We start from the raw sequence: 9140 nt of genomic DNA on the forward strand, positions 1-9140 counted from the left end.
ATGTTACAGCTGCACAGTTCTCCTACAGTGTTCTCCAGGCTCTCTCCAGGGAGCAGCTCTCTCCACCTTGGGCAAAATGAATCCTAAGGAATCCTCTTTCATTGGTGGTGAATAGACAGACTCGGCCATTGTTTAGTTTAAAATAATGCATTTGGTTTACATTCCTGGAATATTAATCTCACAATGTTTTATGCTAATTAGAGCTATACCATGGTTAGAACTTCCTTCTGACCACCCAATAAAGTGATTTTTTAGAGCTCCACGTCATGATTTGCCAACAACCAAGCATTCTAGACAGAACCACATGACAGCTATTCTGAAGGCTTGGGCCGCCATATCAAAATGCCACAGACTATATAACTTAAAGAGTAGAAATTTATTTTCCTGTAGCTCTGCAGACTGGAAAGTCTAAGCTCAAGGTCTGACAGGGTTCTGTTTCTTTGTTTCTGTTTTTTTTTTTTTTTTTAGAGATTTTTATTTATTTATTTGACAGAGTGAGAGATCACAGGTAGGCAGATCAGCAGGCAGAGAGAGAGGGGGAAGCAGGCTCCCTGCTGAGCAGAGAGCACGATGTGGGGCTCAATCCCAGGACTTTGGGATCATGACCTGGGCCGAAGGCAGTGGCTTAACCCACTGAGCCACCCAGGCGCCCCTGGGGTTCTGTTTCTGATGAAGCCTCTCTTCCTCATTTTTAGGTGGCCATCTTCTTACTGGATCCTCACATGACCTTTCCTCTGTTTGCACAGAAAGACAGAGAGAAAGAGGCCTCCTTCTCTTCTTCCAAGACTATCAGTCCCATCTGATTAAGTCTCCACCATTATGATGCCATTACGTCCTTAAAATCCAATGTCCAAATACAGTCACATGGGCCATTAGGGCTTTGATATATTACTTTGGGGGGCAAAATCCATAGCCAACAATAAATATGGAGATTTACTGGCATTGTCTCAATTTCTTAATGCATTTTTATAAAGAAAAGCAATTATTTAAATGTATGACTAGATATGATTTGACTTTTTTTATTTTCCTGGATTTTTTAAATGATAAAATACTTCTGAATCTTTGCTTGACACTGCTAGTCTTATACTTATAAAGTATATTTAGATACATTATAAATCCGAAAGTCAGCTTTGTTACATTACCAGCTGTTGAGGTCAAAAGATCACCATAGTTTTCTAAAGTGCCATTAAAAACTGTATGGGGAGCAAGAAACAGGAGACCATCTTGTAAGGCCAGACAAATTGAGTTCGGTACCTCCTGAAAACTGTAAAGCTTTTGAATCCGAGGTCCAAGGAAAATCACAGACTAATAAGTAACTTCTGCAGACTTGATCAGCTTTCAGACTCTCATTGAACTTTGCCTTCCTCATTAATTCACCCACAATCCTTTCTCATACCCATGTTCTTTCAAGGTCAAGAATGAAATGTAAAACCCTTCCATGGAAGCTTTGCGCAGTGGCAGTATCGTACCCAATGAGGTTTATCCGAGGCGCGATTATTGCTAATTAAAACCCTTCCATGGAATGCATCCAAGGCATAACCCGAACCTCTAGGAGGAGAAATTCTTGTGCTGGGAAGTAGTGGAACAACTTTAACCTTATATATTGATCCAATAAATCTGAACTTTTAGGTGAGTAGAGATTCTTGGGCACAAAATGGATCACAAGATGACCTTATTTAGAAGAATAAATAATGTAATCATATACAGCCCTGAAGAGAAAGACATCAACTCTGGACTGAAGCAAGTTATTTAATACTTGAATTGCTGGCATGTTTAACACTCATCAGATGGACCAGAATACTGAGAAAGTATTATATGGGTTATTTTGTAAAGTGCATTTCTAGCAGTTATCTGATGAACAGTTGTTGTTGATGGAGTACCTACTAGGAAACAGTATCAAATAGAAAAAAACATAGTTGCTCTGCTTTCCACATTGAGACAATCTTCTAAGGTCACTTAAAGTATTTTAAACTAATATGAAACATAAATGCATTGTCTTATAAACAAAGGATTTCATAAGAAGGGCAAAATAATTAAAATGTTACTTATTTTTTTTAAAATGTTTTACTTACTTGAGAGAGAGGGAGGATGAGAGGGAGAGAGAGCATGAGCATGCAGGGAGAGGCAGGGGGAGAAGCAGAGGGAGAGAGAGAAGCAGACTGCCCACTGAGCAGGGAGCCTGACATGGAATTTCATCCCAGGACCCTGAGGTCATGACCTGAGCCAAAGGCAGCTGCCTAGCCAACTGAGCCACCAAGGCACCCCTAAAATTTTAAAATGAAAATCATAGACAGTGATATTTTATTCCATCCTAAATTATTGAGTTCCATTGTAGTGAAAGGTGTCAATTCACTATTCAAAACAGGTCAAACATGGGGGTGAAGAGGTACCAAGGGAAAAGAAAGAGCTCTAAATAAATGCTTGCCCTTGTTAAAGAGTCAGGTCTCTCTTTGGGGTGCTGAAGTCCACCTGCCCCACCATACTCTTTCCCTTAACTACCATTTGTCTCTTGCCTCAGTTTGAGTGCCTTGGTGATATAGTGGAGAGAAGTAACTCTAGGGATTGGCTGTGTGTTGTAAAATACTTTTGCTAATAGTGTAGATAAGCACCTGGTTCAGAGGGGGTTAAATCAAGGGCATGGAACATTCTTGCTTTGCATGGAAGAAATCTGAAGGTTGTTACTGAGCTTAAATGTAATGTAAACTGCTAAAAATCAATAATTAAATGTATTTGTGTTAAATGACTGATTTAAAAGCTCCACCCCTCTCTCTGAAAACACATAAATTAAATAGCAGAAGTCTGCTGTTGGCAACTGCAGTGAGTATATGGGACATGCAGTCTGGGAGTATTTGGGTTAGGAATAAATTGTATGTATGGAATGTTCAACCACTGAGAAAATATTATGAGTCTTCTAGGAAATGTTCACTATTAAATGATATGAATGTATATCAGATAAAGCCAAAATCTCCCCAGAAAGGAAACAATTCACAATTCACAAGACTGTACATCCAAAACAGTGAGAAAAAATTAAATGTGCTTTCGTTTGGGTCTTAAAATAATAAAATTCTCTTTTATAAAATTTCCTTTAATGCCACTTGGAAGGAAAATAGTATCATAAAGGCCAAGTGGAGGAAAAGTCAAGATTTATATCCAAACTATATTGAACTGTATTCAAACTATACTAAACTATATTAAAAAGTGTTAAGTTTTTCATCATACGAAGGCAACAAACCTCACTAGAACACCTCAAGAAACCAAAGAAGCAGAGACCTCATTTAATCCAAGAGAGAGACTGATGGCTAAAAACAGTCAGGTGTTCCAGTCAGCACTTTCTGTTGAGGGTATGGAGTTGGTAAAGAAGAATCTATGGCTCTGTGTTTTCCCTTCAAATTCTGGCTAAATTGTATGTGTATGTTTATACACAATGAAGAATTTCATTGGGCCTCAGATTCAGCTCCTGCCTCCTTCCTTTATATGGATTTGTCTTCTAATGTAGATTATAAAATTCTCTCTGGCAGACACCCTAGAACTTTGTCTGCTGTGGTACACACTTCCATTGAGCACTCAGTACACCAGACCTGGCTATCCATGAGTACCTTCTCTCTGGAAGCCAGAGTGCCCTCTACTACTTGATCTTTCCTAGAGCACTAAGGAGTAATCTTCCTGGGAGAAGGGATTCTGCTCAACTAGGAGAGATGATTTGACTGGGGAAGAGTTTGCCCTCCGTGCTTCTCTGCCAGCATGGTATTAACAGAATTCTTTGAAGGCCATGTCCTCACCAGTGCTCAGTCACCCCACATTCTTTAGATAATACCACACAGTCATCTAGAGGCATCTCAACTAAGTGAGCATGACTATCCCAAGTAGGCAAGTGTCCTCCCTTTTAAATATTATGAGATGTGATTTGGTGCCCTGGGAAAGTCTTGAGGAAGCCCATCCCACTAAGGACAGGGCATTGTAAAGGCACAACAACACGCTCAGAATACACCTCGACAGTCATGCTGAATAAGTTGCAAACAAGATCCTTTGGTGACATGGTCACTAGGTGTATAGAAACATCAACCGTGACAGCCAGAAGGAACGTTGGCAATGTCATCACGTCCGACCCAATGCCAGTTTACAGATGAGGAAATAAAAGTCCATGGTAGTGTGGTGGACTAGTTAGGAGAAATAAGGCTCGATCTTCGGCTTCCTGACTCTTCCCGCCCTGGGCTTTTTACACAACACCAGCACGCATCCTAAAACACACCAGTGATTGAGAGCACATCTCTAAAGCTGTGACCTCTGAATGTTGTTGTTGGCAGTGGAATTACAGTCCTTAGTTTTGCATTTCTAACCAGTGTTTTAACCTTGAGGAATTCAATCAGACTGCATCTCATTTTTAATTTTAAATTAGAGAGAATTCTGTCTATCTCAAGGAGTTGTGGTAAAAACATAACACATATTGCATGACAAGGTGCATTCTGTAAATATAATGTTAAAATGGAAATGAAAATTTTTCTTTGGAAGCTTATCTGTGACTTTTGTTTCCAAAAGGTGGGTTGAATACATGTTTTGTTTTATGCAATGGGCAAGCCTGATAGCTCACTACTGCCTTAAGTATTAGTGGAATTTATCTTCTGTTCATGTGCTTATTAACCATTTATATTTTTTATTCATATCTTTCAATTAAAACTATTTTCCTATTTAGGGTAGGTCAAGATGGCAGGGAAGTAGGAGGAGGCACCGTGTCAACCTGTACCCTAAAGTGAGCTGATTACCTACCAAAGAACTCCGATCACCCATGAAATCAGGCTGAGATCAGAATTATACACGTCTGGATCTCTACAGGAGCAGAAGACGCCAGTGGGCAGGTAAAGTGGAGTGGGAACATTGGACTGATATCGGAAGATAAACAAAAGGGGGAGGGAGCCACCAGAGGCGACGGATTGGAAAGTAATACCCCAGTATGAGAGTGCCCTGCGTCTGGGGACCAGCATTAACTTGGAGTCTGGTTGAAAGCACTCAAAAAAAAGAGCAAAGGATCACATGGGGAAATTGTGGGAATCGGGGCGGTTAGGGACAGGGGCTTAAGTCTCCGGACCCAGGACAGCCTCCCCTGGTGCTGAGCCAGAGAGAGTGAGGCAGAGAAACCAGGTCTTGGTCCCTGAGCCGCCAGCCAGCCTGAGCTGCCAGCATGCCTGAGAATGTGTGGGGTACGGCTCCCGTGAGGGGCTGGCAGCCTTGCCAGATGGCGTTCCTGGGCTGCGCATGCACCACACCCTTGAGAGAGGTGCGGGCAGGCATTAGCCTGGCGCTCTTAGACCCACGCAGAGGGATCAGAGCCTGAGATGTGTGTGCCCCACACCTTCCCCTGGGAGAGGTGCTCACAGGTGCTAGCCGGGAGCTCTCGGACCGGGAAAAACCAGGCACTCCCAGCCCAGGCCAGCGGGAAAATCTCAGTGTGTGATCGCTGTTTGGAACCTCTCTGGCGGTCTGGAGCTGCCACGACAGCCGCCGCTGCCGTGGTTTTGGGTACAACGAGGAGCTCCTGCATCCCCAGGGACCGTGACACGGAACCTACTCTGCCAGCAGCTCTGCAGAGCATTCTGAGGCTTCTCTCTGAGAGGGAGGTCTGGGTGCAGTTTGCTCTGCTCTAAACCTCCAAAAACCATCAAAAGCTGTCAAGGCGAGAGAAAACAGATGAACAAACATAAAAACCTCCAGAGAACAAAAGCCTGAAAAAAACGGTTTCTTCAGAACCCACCCCCATGAGGGGGGCAGGAGGACTTAACTCAGGGAACATCATTGTCTGAAAACCCACGTGGCAGGCCCCTACCCCAGAAAACCAACCAGGAAGGAAGGAAAAAAAAAAAAAGAAGACGACAAGAGAACACCACCACTACTTCATAAATACAACTTTTATTTTTAACACTTTACCACTATTCTGGTTCATTTTTTAATACATATAGATAATTTTTTAACCTATTTACCATCACAGTGAAATGTCCAGTACATCAAATTCCTTAATAACCTACTGACCTGAACTTTTTGATACATACAACCGTGTTTTTCTTTTGCTTTTCTATTTTTTAAATTTTTTTAAAATTTAATTTAGTTTAGTCTAGTTTATTCTTTTTTAGTTCTTATTTTCTAATATACATATAAACTTCAAGGTAATCCCCTTTCCCCAATCAATGCTACCCCTATAGGCAAACCAATTTTTAATCCCCTTTTATCTTAGGATAGTTGAGTCCCTTAACAAAAACATCAAGATACATCCAGGAAGAATCAAAATAACCTTCCTCACCCACACTGAGAATTTACAACCACTCTCCCATCTTTTCCTTCCGCCAGTGTTTCTGTGTATTTGTGTTTGTCTTGACAGTACATAAATCTTATACTTGGGGTTCTTTCTGATCAGGTTCTTCCTTTTTTTTTTTTTTTTTTGCTTTTATAGATATATATATTTTTTTTTCCTCTTGTCATATACTTTTATCAGTCCTTTTGTTTGTCTGCTTTTGTTTGTATATTTCATAAATCTTAACTTGGGGCCCATTTGGGCTGAGCCTTCTCTTTTATCTTCCCTTTTTTTCCTGTCTCTCTCTCCTCTTTTTTTTTTTTTACTGTTTTCATTTCTTTTCTTTTTTTTTTTCTTTCTTCTCTATTTCTTTTTCTTTTCATTTTACTCTCATTTGGGTGGGGAATCCTGATTGCACAGAAGCGTTCCAGGGTGCACCTTGACTGCACCACAATCGATTCATCCAGCTGCATCTGTTTAGTCATCTCTTACCAAAATGACTAGGAGGATGAATGCCCAACAGAAGAAAAATACAGAGGATGGGCCTTCTGCAACAGAGCTAACGGTTATTGACATAGACAATATGTCAGAAAAGGAATTCAGGCTAACAATTATCCAGGCAATAGCTAGGTTGGAGAAAGTCATGGATGACCAAATGGAATTGATTAGGGCAGAACTGAAAGCCACCAGGGATGATGTTCACAATGTTAGGGCAGAACTGAAAGCCATCCCCACCAGGGATGATGTTCACAATGTTAGGGCAGAACTGAAAGCCACCAGGGATGATGTTCAAAATGCTCTCAATGAATTCCAATCTAATCTAAATTCTCTAAAAGCTAGGGTAACTGAGACAGAAGACAGAATTAGTGATCTGGAGGACAAACAGATAGAGAGAAAGGATCAGGAGGAAGCCTGGAACAAACAGCTCAGAAGCCATGAAAACAGAATCAGGGAAATAAATGATGCCATGTAACGTTCCAATGTCAGAATTATTGGAATCCCTGAAGGGAAGGAGAAAGCAAGAAGTCTAGAAGATATAGTGGAACAAGTTGTCTATGAAAATTTTCCTAATCTCACGAATGGAAACAACATTCATGTACTAGAGGCAGAATGTTTTCCCCCCAAGATTATAGATTCTCGAAAGTCCTAATGACACCTGATAGTAAGAATGGAGAATTATGATTCTAGACAGACCCTCTTAAAAGCAGCTAGACAAAGAGGCTCCTTACATACAGAGGAAAGCCAATTAAAATAACGTCAGACCTGTCCACAGAGACCTGGCAATCCAGAAAGGGCTGGCAAAATATATTCAGAGTACTAAATGAGAGGAACATGCAGCCAAGAATACTTTATCCAGCAAGACAGACATTCAAAATGGATGGAGAGGTAAACAGATTCCATGACCGGCAAGGCTTAAAAGACTATGCAACCACCAAGCCGACACTGCAGGAAGTATTAAGGGGGCTCCTATAAAAGAGAAAAAAACCCTAAGAATATCATTGAACAGAAATATAGAGACAATCTACAGACAGAAAGACTTCGAAGGTAACACGATGTCAATAAAAACGTATCTATCAATAATCACTCTCAATGTGAATGGCCTAAATGCACCCCTAAAATGACACAGGGTTGCAGACTGGATAAAACGACAGGACCCATCCATATGTTGTCTACAAGAGACCCATTTTGAACCTAAGGATACACCCAGACTGAAAGTGAAGGGATGGAGAAACATCTTTCATGCCAATGGGCCTCAAACGAAGGTCGGGGTAGCGATTCTCATATCAGATAAAATAGATTTTAAACTAAAGATTGTAGTCAGATACAGAAGGACACTACATAATTCTTAAAGGGACTATCCACCAAGATGATCCAACAATTGTGAATATCTATGCCCCCAATATGGGAGCACCCAATTACATAAGAAAACTAGTAATCAAGATAGTCATATTGATATGAATACAATAATAGTAGGAGATCTTAATACGCCTCTCTCAGAAATAGTCAGATTATTGAAGCAGAAAATTAATAAAGAAATAAGAGCATTGAATGAAACTTTCTACCAGATTAGACATATACAGAACATTCCACCTGAAAACAACAGAATACTCATTCTTCTCAAGTGCACATGGAACCTTCTCCAGAATAGACCGCATACTGGGTCACAAAGCAGGACTCAACCGATACCAAAAGACTGACATTATTCCCTGCATATTCTCAGATCACAATGCTTTGAAACTGGAACTCAATCACAAGGAAACGTTCAGAATGAACTCAAACACCTGGAAGCTAAAGACCACCTTGCTTAAGAATGCTTGGATCAACCAGGAGATCAAAGATGAACTTAAACAATTCATGCAAACGAATGAGAATGAAGACACTTCGGTCCAAAACCTATGGGATACAGCAAAGGCGGTTCTAAGGGGGAAATCCATAGCCATCCAAGCCACCCTCAAAAACATTGAAAAATCCAGAATACACCAGCTGTCTCTACACCTTCAAGAAATGGAGAATCAACAACAGATCAAACCAACTCCACACGCAAGAAGGGAAATAATCAAGATTAGAGCAGAGATCAATGAGGTAGAAACGAGAGATACAGTAGAACGTATCAATGAAACTAGAAGCTGGTTTTTTGAAAGAATCAATAAGATCGATAAACCATTGGCCACACTAATCCAAAAGAAAAGAAAGCCCAAATTCATAAAATTATGAATGAAAAGGGAGAGATCACAACTAACACCAAGGAATTAGAAACAAACATCAGAAATTATTACCAACAGTTATATGCCAATAAGCTAAGCAACCTAGATGAAATGGATGCATTCCTGGAAAGCTACAAACTCCCAAAATTGAACCA

General features: G+C 40.6%; 1 pseudogene; it reads left to right on the top strand.

The window, feature by feature from the left end:
• The first annotated feature begins 1443 nt into the window (after nt 1–1443).
• Nucleotides 1444–1598, top strand: LOC123926219 (annotated as a pseudogene).
• The last annotated feature ends 7542 nt before the right edge of the window (nt 1599–9140 follow it).

Source organism: Meles meles, chromosome 15, assembly GCF_922984935.1.
Source record: "Meles meles chromosome 15, mMelMel3.1 paternal haplotype, whole genome shotgun sequence".
NCBI lineage: Eukaryota > Metazoa > Chordata > Mammalia > Carnivora > Mustelidae > Meles > Meles meles.